The sequence below is a fragment of the Trachemys scripta genome, chromosome 25 (genome assembly GCF_013100865.1).
Source record: "Trachemys scripta elegans isolate TJP31775 chromosome 25, CAS_Tse_1.0, whole genome shotgun sequence".
NCBI classification, from domain to species: Eukaryota; Metazoa; Chordata; order Testudines; family Emydidae; genus Trachemys; species Trachemys scripta.
The window spans coordinates 1121581-1140204 of NC_048322.1; the positions used below are offsets into that span (position 1 = coordinate 1121581).

The following is an 18624-nucleotide window of genomic DNA, read 5'->3' on the forward strand; positions in this document are numbered from 1 at the left end:
AAAAAAAAAAAAGAAAAAAAAAAGCCGATCGGCAGCACTTCGGCGGCAGCTCAAAGAGGAAGAGAGGGACTGAGGGACCCACCGCTGAATTCCCGCCGAAGACCCGGACGTGCCGCCCCTTTGTATTGGCCGCCCCAAGCACCTGCTTCCTTCGCTGGTGCCTGGAGCCGGCCCTGGTGCCCGTCATACATTTTAACATTTTTAGAAGGTCTCTTTCTATAAGTCTATAATATAGAACTAAACTATTGTTGTATGTAAAGTAAATAAGCTTTTTAAAATGTTTAAGAAGCTTCATTTAAAATTAAATTAAAATGCTGAGCCCACCGGACCGGTGGCCAGGACCCGGGCAGTGTGAGTGCCACTGAAAATCACCTCACGTGCCGCCTTCGTAGGGTGACCAGACGTCCCGATTTTATCGGGACTGTCCCGATATTTGCTTCTTTGTCCTGCGTCCCGACTGATGTTTGGTTGGGACACTGGACAAACAAGAAATGTTGCCCTCCCGGAGGGACTCTCGCCCCTCCCGTGCCCCTGCTCCACCCCCTCCTTCCCCCATTGGCTCCCTCCCCAAATCCCCACCCTGGCCCCACCTCTTCCCCAACCACACGGCATTCCTTCTCCCTCCCAGGCTTGCAGCTGCATGGCAGCGCGAGCCTGGAGGGAGGGGGGTGGCGGCGCCTGGATCCTGGAGCTGGTGAGTCAGCTCCGGCACGTCGCATGTGCCTGGGGGGGCGGGAGGCGCATCCCGCCGGGAAGGAGCCGCAGCCGCTGGAGCGCAGCGCAGCCAAGAGCGGGAGGGAGAGGCGCTGGGCTCCCTGGCAGCAGTGGGGATTCAGCCCACACCCCCACACTGCCCACCCGGCCCCTGCCTGCTCCGCGCTGCCCCCGCCCGGACCCACTGCGCTGCCCCACGTGCTGCAGGGCTGGAGCAGCCTCCGCGCTGCGCTCCCAGCCCCGGGCCCTCCATGTGCAACGAAACTGCTTTTTTTTTTTTTTGGCTCACCCCTCCTTCCCCCCCATGTCCCGATATTTTATCTCTCTGATCTGGTCACCCTACGCCTTCGGCACGTGTGCCATAGGTTGCCTACCCCTGCTCTAAAACATGGGCTGATAGACTTTAAGGCCAAAAGGGACCATCCTGATCATCTAGTCTGACCTCCTGCACAATACAGGCCACCGAACCTCACCCACCCACTCCTGTAAAAGACCCAGAACCTCTGGCTGAGTAACTGAAGTCCTCAAATCATAGTTTAAAGACTCCAAGTTTTAAACCTGCATGTGACCTGCTTCCTGCGATGGAAGGAGAAAACCCCCCAGGGTCTATGACAATCTGACCTGGGGAAAAATTCCTTCCCAACCCCAAATATGGTGATCAGTGAGACCCTGAGCATGTGAGCAGGACATACCAGCCAGACACCTGGGAAACAATTCTCTGTAGTGACTCAGAGCCCTCCCCATCTAGTGTCCCATCTCCGTCCTTTTGAGATATTTGCTGCTAGCAGTTGCCGACCACATGCCATTGTAGGCAGTCCCATCCTACCGTCCCCTCCATAAACTTATCAAGCTCAGTCTTGAAGCCAGTTCGGTTTTTTGCCCTCACTGCTTCCTCTGATGATTAGAAACTTTCGTTTAATTTCAAGGCTAAACTTGCTGATGGCCATCTGTTCTTGTATCCACATTGGCACTTAAATTTTCTTTATGTCATTATTATTGAAACACAAAAGAATCTGTAGCATCAAAAACTGTGCTTCCCTCTTTCTCCCCATCATGCCTGAGCTCGATACAAACACCTCCTACAGCTGGAATTATAACATTGAAGACAAGGAGCTACATACAGATGTTCCCACAATTCTGACTTTCTCAATGACACAAGGATGCGTCCTACAGCTGGCTGTATAGTCCTGCCTGCTCCATCCCCTGCTGTGTATTTAGTGACCTGCTGGGATTTTGGACATTAATTCTCTCATTCCATTGAGAATGTGATTATCACACAATGTGACTGACATTAAACCAATTTCAGAGAAGGGGAAAAAAAAATCATCTCTCTGCATTGGCCGGAATCGAACCCGGGTCAACTGCTTGGAAGGCAGCTATGCTCACCACTATACCACCAATGCATTTGTCGAAAACACCTCTCCCTGGTGTCACATGTACTAGCAAAATGATTCATTCCTGCACAGCTAATGAGCAGGGTGTGTGGGCTGGAGGCAGCCTGTCAGCTGTGAGCAGAGCCAGGTTCCCAGAGTGACTGACAGATGGTCTTAAGAGTGTTCATCTGTCACCTTCTAGTGGGTGTGTGGTACATGGAGGCAGCCTCCACTCCTGGGTCTCCTGAGGAAATAAAGTTTCTGTGCAAAATAACAAAACTTTTCACCGAAAGGAGGGACAGGAGATGGCCACACGATGGCACCAGGACACAAGGAATGTAACACAACAGGATTCCTCTATGTGTAGTGACTGACAAGTGATTTCTCTCCCCTCTCCTGTATTCAAAGAACTGTTTGGTTTCACCTACAAGGCTGACACAGTTCTATCGATGGTGACACTGGATTGAAGGATTCGATCATATCATTAAAAAATGTAAATATATATATTAGTCTGAACCTGAGCTCTCTGTTCTGACAGGCTGGTGTCCCCAGTTCAGTTCCAAATGCTCTTCCAGAAACACCCCTGGACCCTGCACTCCCTAGTGGGAGTGAAAGGAGAACCCCCAGCTCTGGCCTTAGCTCCAGGGTGACTGATCAGGGATGGGGGGGAAGTGACTTCTTTGCTGCTGAGCAGGGAGTCAGACCAGTTCTCTGGGGACCAGCGTTCCCAGCCTGAGCCAGGCGGCTTCCCTGCTCCCTGGGGCCTACAGGCTTAGACTGGTCCTGAGGACACCCTGCTGCTCACCCAGCCACGGAGCCAACCCTCAGGAAAGGCAGCGGTTTGGTGCTGCACTTCAGCCTCGTCTGAGCAGTGATCCGGGGAACCCCCAGAATAAAGACTCAACTGGGCTGATTTCTGGGCACTTCCCCTACACAGCCAACACCCACCGACTTTCCTAAAGCATCAACTCCTCCTGCTGCTGCCTGACACTTGAATGCAGCTGTTCCTGGAAGTCAGAGACAACTGCCGCCTCCCCATACTGGGGGAGGGGGGCACAAGCTAAAGGGGAGGACATGTGACCTCCCCACCTGTCTCCTCCCCAGTCCCACGTTACCTGTGGGGGGGAAGAGGCTCTGTCCTCCCCCTGCATCGGCTCCCCTGGCACGTTTGGCTGCTCTCCCTGGCAGCCAGGCCCCTGGCAGGGAGCGAGATGGAGCCGCTCCCGGTTGCTGAGTAGTGCAGGGTAGCCAGCTGCCTGGGAGAGAGGGGGAAGTGGCAGCCCGTTCCCTGCCCGGGCTCGGCTTCTGGGGACGGGTCCACTCAGAGCATGCCGGGGGAGGAGGGGGGACCCCGGCTTGCTTACCTGCTGTCCCCAGAAACCAAGCCTGGGCAGGAGGCAGCTCACCGCTCGACAGGTGCAGCGTCCCAGTGGCCAGAGGAGAGTCTTGCCCCACATCTTCCATGCCCGACCTGGGCCAGCTGCTGGAGGTGCATTTGACCCTGCATCACCCCACCCTCCTTCCCGATATGTCACTTCTTCTGGGAGTGCTTTTCCACAGCCAGTGAGTCCCCCCAGGGCTGTTCCAGGGGCAGTGACCTCTCAACACCCCTTTGTGACTCCCAGGGACCCTGTAGAGGCAGCAGCTCCATGCTGGGCTCTAGGGCCTCCCAAAGCACCCACTGGGGAAGGAGGGCAGTAAACCCCCATGTCAGGAGGTGCCTGGAAGTGACCATATTCTCACAGTCCCTCCCCCTCACAGAGACAGCCCGCAGCCCCCCCTTCACAGCCCTCCCTTCACAGTCACATCCTCATGGACCCTGTCCCTCACAGTGACACTCCCATGGCCACAATGACCCCCTGTAGTCCCATCACCCCAGGAACCTCCACCCCTTTCCCCTGTGCCCTGGGTAGCCCACATTGAAAATGCCAAGGTCAGGGCAAGTTAATACAGGTGTACGTGGGTGTGTATTTGTTATTGGAAAGGGTTGGATCATAAAGCTAAGCTAGAGAGTTCATGTGTTATTTTCTTTCAAACTCTGGTACAAATACTAAACAAGCTACCCTAAGGCTCGAAAGTTTTGAATAAGTTTATCTATCTACATCTAGGCCTACAATCCTTTTATTTGACAAAACCAAAGTGAATACTCCTTGTACCCTCAAAACAATTTTGAAACTTACCGCCGTTGTCCGAAAGTGTTTTGGTGTTAATATTTGCGGCTATGGGATATTTTATCTATGTACTTTCTCAGATGTCATTTGCTACATCTTTCTGGGAGCCTTTCTCCCCCCCCCCCCCCCCCCCCCCCCCCTCTTTTCCTTCTAAGAACATAAGAATGGCCATACTGGGTCAGACCAAAGGTCCATCCAGCCCAGTATCCTGTCTACCGACAGTGGCCAATGCCAGGTGCCCCAGAGGGAGTGAACCTAACAGGTAATGATCAAATGATCTCTCTCCTGCCATCCATAGAATCATAGAATATCAGGGTTTGAAGGGACCTCAGGAGGTCATCTAGTCCAACCCCCTGCTCAAAGCAGGACCAATCCCCAACTAAATCAACCCAGCCAGGGCTTTGTCAAGCCTGACCTTAAAAACCTCTAAGGAAAGAGATTCCACCACCTCCCTAGGTAATCCATTCCAGTGCTTCACCACCCTCCTAGTGAAAAAGTTTTTCCTAATATCCAACCTAAACCTCCCCAACTGCAACTTGAGACCATTACTCCTTGTTCAGTCTAGATCCATCCTCTTTGGAACCCCCTTTCAGGTAGTTGAAAGCAGCTATCAAATCCCCCCTCATTCTTCTCTTCTGCAGACTAAACAATCCCAGTTCCCTCAGCCTCTCCTCATATGTCATGTGCTCCAGCCCACTAATCATTTTTGTTGCCCTCCGCTGGACTCTTTCCAATGTTTCCACATCCTTCTTGTAGTGTGGGGCCCAAAACTGGACACAGTACTCCAGATGAGGCCTCACCAATGTTGAATAGAGGGGAATGATCACGTCCCTCGATCTGCTGGCAATGCCCCTACTTATGCAGCCCAAAATGCCGTTAACCTTCTTGGCAACAAGGGCACACTGTTGACTCATATCCAGCTTCTCGTCCACTGTAATCCCTTGGTCCTTTTCTGCAGAACTGCTTCCTAGCCATTCGGTCCCTACTCTGTAGCAGTGCATGGGATTCTTCCATCCTAAGTGCAGGACTCTGCACTTGTCCTTGTTGAACCTCATCAGGTTTCTTTTGGCCCCATCCTCTAATTTGTCTAGGTCCCTCTGTATCCTATCCCTACCCTCCAGCGTATCTATCACTCCTCCCAGTTTAGTGTCATCTGCAAACTTGCTGAGAGTGCAGTCCACGCCATCCTCCAGATCATTAATGAAGATATTGAACAAAACCGGCCCTAGGACCGACCCCCGGGGCACTCCACTTGAAACTGGCTGCCAACTAGACATGGAGCCGTTGATCACTACCCGTTGAGCCCGACGATCTAGCCAGCTTTCTATCCACCTTACAGTCCATTCAGCCAGCCCATACTTCTTTAACTTGCCGGCAAGAATACTGTGGGAGACCGTATCAAAAGCTTTGCTAAAGTCAAGGAACAACACATCCACTGCTTTCCCCTCATCCACAGAATCAGTTATCTCCTCATAGAAGGCAATTAGGTTAGTCAGGCATGACTTGCCCTTGGTGAATCCATGCTGACTGTTCCTGATCACTTTCCTCTCCTCTAAGTGCTTCAGAATTGATTCCTTGAGGACCTGCTCCATGATTTTTCCATCTCTACCCTCTGACAAACAGAGGGTAGGGACACCATTCCTTACCCATCCTGCCTATTAGCCATTAATGGACTTAACCTCCATGAATTTATCCAGTTCTCTTTTAAACCCTGTTATAGTCCTAGCCTTCACAACCTCCTCCAGCAAGGAGTTCCACAAGTTGACTGTGTGCTGTGTGAAGAAGAACTTCCTTGTATTTGTTTTAAACCTGCTGCCCGTTAATTTCATCTGGTGGCCCCTAGTTCTTATATTATGGGAACAAGTAAATAACTTTTCCTTATTCTACTCCTTTCTTTCTCCTCTTTCCCTGTCTCACCCCTTTCCCCCCTCTCTGGCAGTCACTCTCTCCGGCTGGGCCCCTGCAGGGGCTCCCAGGAGCTGGTCTCAAGAGCCTGCCTGTGGCTGACAGACACAGGCGAGCAGCAGCGAGGCGGCTCCAGCCAGCAGCCCAGGTTGGTGACACAGGAAGGGGCTGGAGCAGCGCTGAGCGTTGGGTGCTGGGAGGAAGGAGGCGGGCAGCAGCAAGAACAAAGCCCAGAGACCAGACACCTGGGCGTGGATGCTCCTAAAATCCCAGGCTGCTCCGAAAACCTCCATTTTGATCCGGGACCCCGGGCGGAGCAGCTGCTGCTCCCCCCACTGTGCTGGGGGCGGGGGGAGCCCCTCATTAACCCCTCCCTGCCCAGACTTTCTCCAGCTAGGACCAGCCCCCTGGGCTGGGGACTGCAGGTGAGTGAGAAACACCGTGGGAACGGGCAGGAAAGTGACTCTCTGCCCCAGGGAGTCTCCGATCTCGCAGCTCCTGGGAATTTGCTCCCCGGTAAATGGGGTCGGAGCTGCCTGGGCAGGATCCGCTCCACTGGCAAAGCCGGGGGCTGCAGGTGGGGAAAGAGGCCCCAGAGCTGCCCCCCCCCCCCACACCCTTTGCCTGTCTGGTCGGGGGAAGGGAGGGATGAGAAATGAACCAGAGGTGGAGGAAAGGGACAGACCGTGTGAACTGGAACAAGCAGGAGTCCGGATTTATTTGGGCATCAGCTTTCGTGGGTAACCCCCCCCCCCCCGCCCACTTCTTCATCGGCACCGCTGTGTTTGTGGATACAGACTAACAGGGCTACCCCCTCTGATACCTGACACCGCGCAAGTGTGGACTGGGGGAGTGTGAACTGTCTCTGGACAGGCAGGAGATTGCAGGGGGAGAAGAGCAGGGGAAGAGGTGGGGGGGATTAAGTGTGAGTATGTTGGGGAAGTTGTGTGTGGGGTGTGTGTTAATTGCATCTTCTCTGATTTTGTCACTTTTCCCTCAAATGTTGAAAAAATTCTCTCCACTTCTTCCCCCTTTCTCTCTAATGATCAAATATGGCTATCAAATCCATGTGGACCCCCCCCCACACACACACACGTTTCTCTCAAACGAGTCACCTTTTACCCTCCCAGATATTAGCCCATTTTCTTTCTGTTTCTCAAATCTCAATTTAAAATCTCCTCAAATATGGGTTTTTTTCCTGCCCAGTCTATCTGCAGCAGTTTGTCCTTATTTAGGTGGGAAATTGTTGCCCAAATGGGATGGGGGGAGGGGGGGTTACTGGGTGTTGTTTGGGAGAACCCTGAAACATGGCTGACTCTGGGGTGGGGACAGTGGGGTGGCCAGTCTCTGCCAGTAACACGGCCTGGAAGGGGCACAGGAGGGGAAGGGGGGAGCCAATGTCTCCGGTGGTGGATCCACTCCCAGCTGCTGTTTCCCCCCTCAACTCACCCACCTGCCCATCTCCTGGTGTACACCCCCTCCCTGGCATCAGTGACACAAAGGGCTTCCTGCTCCCCATGTGAATGGTGGGGGTGGAGAGAACTATCTCTTTCTGATTGTTTATTGAACGTTCCTATTGAATCCCTTCAAACTTTCCCCCTGGAACTATTGAATCTCCCTCAGATCTTGGTGTTTTTCTCTCCTATTCTAAAATATTCATTTTTTTATCCATTTTTTTCTCCCTAATTCCTAAAGATCGATATAAAATACTCCCCCCCCCCAAAAAAAAAATTGTCCCACGTTCTCTGAAGTTATATTACTAACTTAATATGCTCTTGAGATGTCCCCCTGGCAATCTAAATATAAAATATTAACATAAAAATCTCATTCGATTTTTCTCAAATTCTTGAGTATTACAATAAAATTCTTGCTGCTGTTGCTTTTTTCCTTTCTGTTTATACAATATTGATAAATCATTCATTTTGCCTCTTTAGCTATTATTGATCATTGATATAAAATCAGGGTGGATTGATTTAAATCACGGTAATTTAAAGCAGCAATTGAAATGATTTAAGTAACCCAGTGGAAAGCCTTGATATAAACTTTTCCATTTGTAGTAGGTTTTTTTTGTTGTTTTTTGTTTTGTCTAAAGAAAGGTGCATTTTGGTTGATACAACCATTACAACATGTTGATTTAAAACTAAATAGACACTTTACCCTAGATTGGTGGGGATGCTGGAACAATTTTTGTAGTGGGGGTGCTGATGATGGAAACCCTGGAAACTATATATTTGGTGTTTGCTATTACAACTTCAAGCCAGGGGGTGCGGCAACCTCCCCCCTCCCCCTCCTAGTTCCAGCACCACTGAGATTAGGTACATCTTTTTGCTATCAAGGAGAGTACACTATAACTAGCTATATTAAATAGCTTAACATTTTCAGATTTTTATTAATTGTACATTTTTAGTACATTAGAAAATGGTGAATGATCTATTGCTGATTTACTAGATAATTAACTTTTTGCTAGTGATTCTGTGCTATGCTGCATTAGGATGGTAACTGGAATTTAATTAAATACACAAAGCAGCGTATAACATTTATTTGTATTAAACTAAATAATCTTAGGTTTCAGAGTAGCAGCCGTGTTAGTCTGTATCCGCAAAAAGAACAGGAGTACTTGTGGCACCTTAGAGACTAACAAATTTATTAGAGCATAAACTTTCGTGGACTACAGCCCACTTCTTCGGATGCATATAGAGTGAATAATCTTAAATGTCTTGGATACATAAACTTCTTTTATCAAAACATGTTTCACATGTACAACTAAGTGATTTATTAAACACAGAGATTAACTCTAGTTAGCAAATTTAACTGATTATTTCAGGTCAGCCTGGGAAAATGTTCAAATATGTCTGAAAGAGACTTCATCTTTCATTCCTTGTTAGTGTCTCTTTGTGTCAGAGGCTTTGTCCCAACACCTGTGATGACTTTGCCAGTCTATGGCACCCAGTGGCACAGCTCCTGGTGCCCACAGGATCAAGCCCTTAATACAAACATGAACTTCTGTGCCGTATTTATAAAGCTTGACCTCAAAAGTTAGATGCTTTTTTCTTTACATAGAAAAGCAGCCTTTAATGTCAAGTGTTTGGTAGAGGCTCCTGGATTCATCATATTTATTTGTTATTTAAATAGTTTAACAGATTATAAAAGGCCTAGGCCTTCAAATATTGTGTATTAAATTCAGAATTCATTTTAAACAGGTTTATTTTGTAAAAGAAAAACTCATTATAATTTAAATAATAAAATCAAAAGAATCTGATTTAAATATCATTAAAAATGTAAATAAAAATCATCAATTTTTATACACCCTGTGTAAAATCCTCACATTTTCCCACTTTCCTCTCTAATTTGTGAAAACTGACCCCAAATTCCTCAGATTTCCTCCCTTTTCTCTTTAATTACTGAACATGGAGATCACATCTCAGATTTTGCTATTTTCCATATCATTATCAAAACTGAATTAAAAAACCCTCTCCATTTTAGAGGTGTCCCCCATGCTTATGTAATTGCAGCAACTCCTGTTTGGCGGGAACCTGAGTCATTCTCCAGATTGGAAGTTGCAGCGGGTGGGGATGATTTCCTAAAAATCAACTTTCCCCTCTCATTTGAGAATCGTTTGTGTCCCCATTTATCTCCATTAAAAGGTTGGCTGATGAAAGTGACGTGTCCCATATTTAGTAGACATCAAAGCCAGAGGCTTCCCCATATTTGTCTCCCACCTGCTAACCGGACGGTAGGCTGGACCCTTTCCTTTTCCCCAGATGGGGCAGGATGAGGGGGTCACTCCCCATGGGGGCGAACAACTTAAATTTGTCCTCTCCCACCTTCAACTATTTATGAGCGGGGTTGTATGACGGCATTGCTTGTGATAGTGGCGGTAGGACTGAGCAGCCTTGGATTCCACTTTATGTCTTATGTTCCTAAAAGCTGACGCTTCAGAGCTTCAGCCAGCCCCCTGCTGGGGTCAGGATGGGATTCCTCACCCCACGCATTTTGGGTTTTTATTTATTTATTTTCGTCTCCTTCCTCTGAAGCCTCAGGGCTGGTCTACACTGTGGGGGGGATCGATCTAAGATACGCAACTTCAGCTACGCGAATAGCGTAGCCGAAGTCGAAGTATCTTAAATCGAATTACCTGCGGTCCACACGGTGCGGGACCGACGGCCGCGGCTCCCCGGTCGACTGCGCTACCGCCGTTTGCTCTGGTGGAGTTCCAGAGTCGACGGTGAACGCGTTCGGGGATCGATATATCACGTCTTAACGAGACGCGATATATCGATCCTGGATAAATCGATTGCTACCCGCCGATACGGCGGGTAGTGAAGATGTACCCTCAGAGATGGTCTCGGCTGGAGACAAGACACTGGGCGGGGCCCAGGGCTCTGCGTCCGCACCGAACATTCCCTCTCCCAGGTGTTTGGCTGGCTGGTTCTTGCTCACGTGCCCACGGTCTAATTGATCACCACAGTGGAGTCGGCCTAGGTCAGATTGGCAGTGACCTTGGGTATTTTCCCCCCTTCCCCTAGAGCTTGGGGTGCAGGATCACTTCCCGGGATTATCTGGGTGTATCTCACTGAATCATTTCCCTGCCATTGCTTGGGGCCTGGGGCACTGGTGCACCTGGGTCCCTCCACTCTTCTTCCCGTAGCACAGAATAGTTCAGGCTCCTGTGGGCTGTGAGACTTTGGTCTCAGGTCAGTTGTTGGGTTTAGTGTGCGGTGCTGGTGGTCTCTGATTTACAGGCGCTGAGGCCAGAAGATCAGGTTGTCCCTTCTGGCCTTAAACCCTATGACCATGGCTCAGTGACTCTGACCAGACTATCCCCAAACCCCATGACAAATCGTCCCTGTGAGGGGTTCCTTCCTCCAGCACTGAGATGCAGCCACCTCTGGGGTGGGTCAGTGGCCATTATTGGCCAGTGACAAGGCATGGAAATTTTTTAACTATTGTGGCTCCTCCATGCCCTCCATTCTCCTGTGAAAGCATCACCCAGGGCTCCCTCCGCCTGTGTGAATGGCTGGCAGGGGGTGCAGGTTCTGTTATCGAATCTCCGTCACAGCTCAGGGAACTGCCCCGTGTTCCCCCTCCTTGGGCCAGCAAGGGCCCATGCTTAGGCTTGTGGCTTCTCGCAGTCACCTCGCTTGGGCAGAGACCCGCTGCTTTCTCCCTCCTGGCCTACACTGCGATATTCCCAACAAGCCAGACTGCCCGAACAGGCCAGCGTCTGTACCGGGCTTTTTCTCCAGCTGCTCTGCACAGAATGATAGCCTGCAGTTATACGGTGCCACCCAAAGCTTTCTGAGCAAACGCTTATTCTTACGGTGAAAACATTACAGAGAGAACGTATTTAAAGATAAATAAAAGAACATCCAGACCTGCTAAAACAGGGGTTCTCAAACTTTTGTACTGGTGGCACCTTTCACATACCAAGCCTCTGAGTGCGACCCCCCCTTATACATTAAAAACACTTGTTTAATATATATTTAACACTGTTATAAAGGCTGGAGGCAACGCGGGGTTTGGGGTGGAGGCTGACAGCTCGTGACCCCCCCATGTAATAACCTCACGACCCCCAGTTTGAGAACTCCTATGCTAAAAGCTTACCAGAGATACCTCCTCTCCCCCACCACACTCCACCAGTTGCCTGGCAGGAGTCAGTCCTTCAAACCTCACCAAAGGGGGTTTCTGTCATTACCAGTTCATGACAGCCTTACTGTTCGCTCTTCATAGAATAACAGGGTTGGAAGGGACCTCAGGAGGTATCTAGTCCAACCCTCTGCTCAAAGCAGGACCAACCCCAACTAAATCATCATCTTCCATGTCCCTCACTCATTTGTCTGATCATCACTGGGACTCTAAGTGTGTCTCCCTCTTCCTGCCTGGGCTTCCCACTGGTGCTTTAATACCCAAATATTGAAGGGCTCAGATTTCACCCCACTATCCACCGTGGTTTGGGAGCATTAGTGGTGAGCTGTCCGGAAACTCCAGATCCAGCTGTACACCTCAGGCCATGAGCACCCTGGAATGGGATATCTTGGGCCTTCGTGGCAAGTCTGATATGGGGAGCCAGTGCAGATTCCCCAAACTCTAACGGAGAAGTATTGATGCCTGAGATGCTTGTTGGAAGAGAAGGAGCCGGTGGTCCTGTTTTGGACCTGTTTTATCCACCTGCTTGACGTTGGTGCTTCTCCAAGCTGACTTGTGGGGGTGGGGATGGAGAAAAAGACTACGGACCATCAGCAGATTTCTTGTTTCTAGCTAGCGGGTGGTCGTCTGATGACTAACCCTGCTGAGATCCAGAAAGCAGCTGTTTCCTTTTACAGTTCTCTGTATGTCCCCAAAGCCTGTGACCTGCTGGTAATGACAGGGGTTATCCCATCTGCCCAGAGAGCTGCAACAGTGCCTTCAGGGGTGCTGAAGTACACCTCTACCCCGATATAACGCTGTCCTCGGGAGCCAAAAAATCTTACTGCGTTATAGGTGAAACAGCGTTATATCAAACTTGCTTTGATCTGCCAGAGCGTGCAGTCCCACCGCCCCCCCGGAGTGCTGCTTTACCATGTTATATCCAAATTCGTGTTATATCGGGTCGCGTTATATCGGGGTAGAGGTGTATATCCAGGTGCTGCCACCGGGCAGCGATCACTGTGCTTCTCAAAAAGGGGGACCTCTGTGATTTATGGATCGGAGATCTATTTCCCCTCTCTGCTCCAATTATAAGATTTTATTCAGGGCCTTAGCCAAACAGCTGAAGGACTGTCTGGACTCTATGACAAACATATTGTATTCCTAACCATGGTAGTTTGGATCATTTATTCTTAATTTGTGATATTTTACTGTTAGCAAATTTGATAATCTGGCAGTGGGGCTTGTTTCTATGGGCCAGGAGAAGGCCTTGGATAGAGTTACTCAGAGTTATGGTCTAAAAACATTACAGGCTTTGGGATTGGGCCAGCGCTGTCCTCATATACACCTCTACCTCGCTATAACGCTGTCCTCGGGAGCCAAAAAATCTTACCGCGTTATAGGTGAAACCGCGTTCTATTGAACTTGCTTTGATCCGCCGGAGTGCGCAGCCCCGCCCCCCCGGAGCGCTGCTTTACCGCGTTATATCCGAATTCGTGTTATATCGGGTCATGTTATATCGAGGTAGCGGTGTATTTCTTTATTGCACCGTAACATTTTTAGTGTCTGAAAGATCAAAGGGGCTCTGAGCTGCTGCTTCCCAGCATCCCGAAGCGTTTGTCAAGAGTTTCCTTGGTCTGGGATGTTCTAGTTTCTGAGTTCCTGCATCTCCTTGGAAGCAGTCTGACTGGCCTTTCTGTGCTGGGGGGCCAGCTGCTTTCCCAGTTTTTCTGTCAACCTGTGCTGATGACATCTCTGTGTTTTCCATCTTTCCCCTGGCCCACTTGACCAAGTTGTCCCCAGGGGCAGCTCTAGCTTTTTTGCTGCCCCAAGCACGGCAGGCAGGTGACCTTCGGCGGCATGCCTGCGGGAGGTCCGCCGATCCTGTGGCTTCGGCATACCCGCCGCTGAATTGCCGCCGAATCCGCAGAACCGGCGGACCTCCCGCAGGCGTGCCACCGAAGGCTGCTTGACTGCCGCCCTCGCAGGGACCGGCAGGGCGCCCTCCGCAGCTTGCCGCCCCAGGCACGTGCTTGGAGCGCTGGTGCCTGGAGCTGCCGCTGGTTGTCCCACCTGATTGTTCCTAGTTGGTCAAGCTGGAACTCAGCGACCACTCTTGCTGCTCACGCCTGAGCACTTTTTTGTACAAGGTCCTCACTGAATTCCATGTGGCAGGTCCTCAGCAAGCTGCTCATTATTTGCAAAAAGTTTCTGCTAGGGCTGTTCTTCTTGGGGAAAACCCCATGTTACCTTCACTAATTCTCTCCTCTTCTATGAACCAGATCCTTGGGCCACCAGGAAGGTTGTTGTCCTGGAAGGATTTGGTAAACGTTCCTTTTGCAACCACGATCAAGAAGCAGCTCTGTAGCATATGTGCATTAGGCACCCAGTCTGATTTCCCTGGTACAGCCTAGAGGATGGCTCGGCGACTCTGTGTCCCCTGCTGTATAAACCTCCTTCCTAGGTGCTCTGGTGACTTGTAGTGGAGAGTTCCACATAGCGCCTACCCCTGTGATGTCTGTGCAGTGCCCTTTCGGTTCAGCTTTCAGTGTTTCCGTTTTTTCTACTTTTCCCCAATGGGTTCCTCCCTCACCCCACCTCCCCCAGCCTTCAGTGGTTTGGGACTGGTTTTCTTCAAGCCCCTGTTTGTTCTCAGAACAGCAGTGCTCGCATTTGACAGGTTTAATCCATGGCTAACTTTTGTCAGGGTCGTGCGAAACTGGCCATTTTGAAATCTCAACAGAACAGAGTGGCCGGGGTAGGGGGGCGTGCTGTGCTGTGCTGTGCTGGGGCTGTTGCAGGCCCTGAAGCTGGCCTGGCTGCAGATTGTTTACACCTTTTGGAAGCAGACTTGCAGTCTGGACCATTTTCTGTTGACTTGGTGTGTTAACGATATTTGGAGTGAAATTGGTGGTGATGCTTTAATGATCCATGCTTAATTTTCTCTTAAGATGTTTTACCTTATTTTATTCATATATTTTGTGTGTGTGTGTGTATATAATATATATATATATAGTGAATGTATATATATGTGTGTGTATATGTGTATATATATATATATATATATATATTGTGATAGACCCAGACCAGTTGGGAACAGCAGAGTAGCAGAAGGGAGATATACTGGCCACTGGATGAGTAGTTTTCTGTTCCCTGAGTGACCAGGGCAGGGGCTGCTCCAGGCTAATAGACCACCTGACTCCAATTAACCTGCTAAGAGTCAGGTGAGGCAGTGAAGCACCTGACTCTAATTAAGGCCCCTCTGATGCTATAAAAGGACTCACTCCGGGAGCCAGAGGAGAGGAAGTGTGTGTGAGGAACTGGTAGGGTTACCATACGTCCAGTTTTTCCCGGACATGTCCGGCTTTTCGGCAATCAAACCCCTGTCCGGGGGGAATTGCCAAAAAGCCGAACATGTCCGGGAAAATGCCGGCCGGGCACTTCCCCTCCCGCGGCTGCTCTGCTCCTCCCCTGACTCTTCGGCTCTGTTTAAGAGCCGAGCTGCCCGAGCGCTATGGGCTTCAGGCAGCCCCCATGCCTCCGGACCCTGCGCCGCCGGAGCCCAGGAGGGGAAATGCCCGGCCGGGGGTGCAGGGTCCGGAGGCATAGGGGCTGCCCGAAGCCCAAGCGCTACCGGCTTCACGGTTTGCCGGGCAGCCTCCAGACCCTGTGCCCCTGGCTGGGCGCTTCCCCTCCCGGGCACCAGCTGCGCTGGGGAAGCGCCGGCCGGGGGTGCAGGGTCTGGGGGCTGCCCAGCAAACCGTGAAGCCGGTAGCGCTCGGGTAGCCCTTTTCGTGTGGCTGGGAGTGGGAGGGAGGAGGGAGCGGAGTTAGGGTGGGGTTGGGGTGGGGAAGGGGGCGGAGTTGAGGTGGGGCTGGGGTGGGAAAGGGGTGGGGCCAGGGCCCTGTGGAGGGTCCTCTTTTTTTATTTGTTAAATTTGGTAACCCTAGGAACTGGGAGCAAGAGGTGTGCGAGAAGCTGAGAGTGAGTAGGCGTACTGCTGGAGGACTGAGAAGTACAAGTGTTATCAGACATCAGGAGGAAGGTCCGGTGGTGAGAATAAGGAAGGTGTTTGGAGGAGGCAATGGGGAAGTAGCCCAGGGAGTTGTAGGTGTCGTGCAACTATACCAGGAGGCACTCTAAACAGCTGCAGTCCACAGGGCCCTGGCCTGGAACCCGGAGTAGAGGGCGGGCCCGGGTTCCCCCCATACCTCCCAACTCCTGATCAAACACAGGAGGAATTGACCTGAACTATAGCTTCTACCAGAGGGGAAGGTCTCTGGACTGTTTCCTGACCCACAGGGTGAATCTGTGAATCGAGCAACTCCGCCAATAAGCGCAGAACCCACCAAGGTAGAGGAGGAACTTTGTCACTATATATATATATATAATATATAATATATATATAAAACATTGTTAATAGTTTATAATGTGATTTTATGTGACTAGAGGTGGTTTTTATGTCCTTCTGTCTGTCTGTCTGTCTCTCTCTCTCACTGAGGATTGTGGGAGGTTGAGAGTGGGTTTGCTGTTCTCTCTCTGTTTCTTTCTGTGGAGGAAATGTTTTGTGTGTATGTTTAGTTTGATGGTTGTTGTGCACTTAATTTTAGGCTGCCTTATATATTATCAAGCTGTTATCTGCCCTCTGGGTTGGCACGGCCCACCCAGGGGACAGAGACCGCCCTTTGTAGTGGAGTCAGAGGGTTTAACCTGAGGACACGGGTTGCAGAGACTGACTCTGTATCAAAATGTGCTGCATCCCTCCTGCATGAGCAAAGCTGTTGTAGTGTTTGTTGTCACACCTTGCCTTGTTGAGCAGGTGGTTGGGTGGTTTTGTCCTTGTTGCCCTCTCAACATCATCTGTTAAAGTCACTGTCTCTAATGTCCCTACTTTGTAAAGGAATGAGCAGATGGCATGAGACCCGGCAAGCTATGGAGAAATCACCAGCCCTCTTGTGAGTATTCCCCGGGACTGTAAACCCTGGAGTTTGGCACGTCTGCTCCTTCCATAGGCAGATTTTTTATGATTTTAAACAGTGGTTCCAAAAATGTCCCCGAAGTATAGGACTGGGGAGTGTGTGTGGCCAGTGAGAGTCTGGCGGGAGTCTGACACATTTAGTCAATCAGTGCCCGAGAAAGAGGCGGGCTGCCCCAGGGAGCTGTGGCCCTGGGCCTGGGAACATGGGTGTTCTCTGAGTAAATAGATTCATAGATTCATAGACTCTAGGACTGGAAGGGACCTCGAGAGGTCATCGAGTCCAGTCCCCTGACCGCATGGCAGGACCAAATACTGTCTAGACCAGCCCTGATAGATATTTATCTAACCTACTCTTAAATATCTCCAGAGATGGAGATTCCACAACCTCCCTCGGCAATTTATTCCAGTGTTAAACCACCCTGACAGTTAGGAACTTTTTCCTAATGTCCAACCTAAGCCTCCCTTGCTGCAGTTTAAGCACATTGCTTCTGGTTCTATCCTTAGAGGCTAAGGTGAACAAGTTTTCTCCCTCCTCCTTATGACACCATTTTAGATACCTGAAATCTGCTATCATGTCCCCTCTCAGTCTTCTCTTTTCCAAACTAAACAAACCCAATTCTTTCAGCCTTCCTTCATAGGTCATGTTCTCTAGACCTTTAATCATTCTTGTTGCTCTTCTCTGGACTCTCTCCAATTTCTCCACATCTTTCTTGAAATGCGGTGCCCAGAACTGGACACAATACTCCAGCTGAGGCCTAACCAGCGCAGATTGCTTTACCATTTAACAACTCTCTTCTTGTTCTTTCTTGCTTTATGATAAACCTTCAGTTTTAGATACTAAAGGATTGGCTGGCAGAGTGGTAGTTTGTTTAAGATCCAACCTAACATTGTCCTGGCAATGTGGCTGGCCCTTTGGGGTTCAGAAGAACATTTTGTATAGTGAGCAGAGCTTTTAAAGTAACTTCTCACTGTACTGGACCTAGGTGCTGATTGGGAGCCAGAGAACTGGAATGCAGCAAAGGGGGCTGTGTGATTTGTTTTTGTGGGGGAACAGGAGCAGAGAGTTTGTGACTGGCTGATGAGTCTAACTTCAGTGTTGACCACCGGTTTTGGGAGCATCTGCTCTTTTTGCAGCCTGCCTTGACCGTGGCATTTTCAGTGAGGGCTATGCCAGGCACCCCGGGTCAGACCAGCATCTATCTCCATGCACTCCAGCTATGTGCACTTTGGCAGCTGTAGCTGCAAATGAACAGTAAGGGATTAACTGGAGCAGCTTGGCAGAGCTGTGAGTGTGGTATGCAGAGAGGTGCATGTGAACCCTGAGGGACCTAGTCGGCCCCATTTCAGTGCTGAGTGTTGTAAGTTGTGTCAGTAAATGTATACAAAGGTGTGTTCTTGTCAGCACTCCGGTGGCGTACCTGCTAGTGGTCTCCAGGGCTTAGTAAGGGGTAAGTGAAGGCGATGACTCAGAAGGAATCTCAGGGAGAGGGTAAGGGGTGCTAACGTTTTGCAGCCTGAGATGGTTTATGTGTAACAGGCTCAGTGCAGACCAGGCAGCTTCTGTTCACTACATCAGACCTAAACCCACGTTTTGCCTTAGCAAAGAGACGACGTTAGACTCTGCGCTGTTCTGCTCCTGGGCTCTGTTCCTGCAGTGCTCTGTAGCAGGGCAGGGCACAGCGCTGGGGTGTGTGTCACCGGCATCTTGGGGTGATGCTGAAACAGGGCACAGTTGAGTTGCATTGTGGGGGTGACGTGAAACTTAACACTTAATTTCCCTTTACAATAACCGAGGGGACAGGAATCCTTACCCAGCGAGGTCACAGTCTCATAGTTCTCCTGCATGACGGCTCTGTAG

At 50.2% G+C, this 18624-nt stretch overlaps 1 protein-coding gene and 1 non-coding gene across 3 annotated transcripts in view; both read right to left on the reverse strand.

Annotated features, from left to right (window-relative positions):
* LOC117869996 (zinc finger protein 239-like) overlaps positions 1-18624 on the reverse strand; it is a 1162621-nt gene that overhangs the window by 438791 nt on the left and 705206 nt on the right. The gene's annotated exons all lie outside the window — the stretch shown is intronic.
* TRNAG-UCC lies at positions 2047-2117 on the reverse strand. The gene has a single exon. It is a non-coding gene; the product is annotated as a tRNA-Gly (tRNA).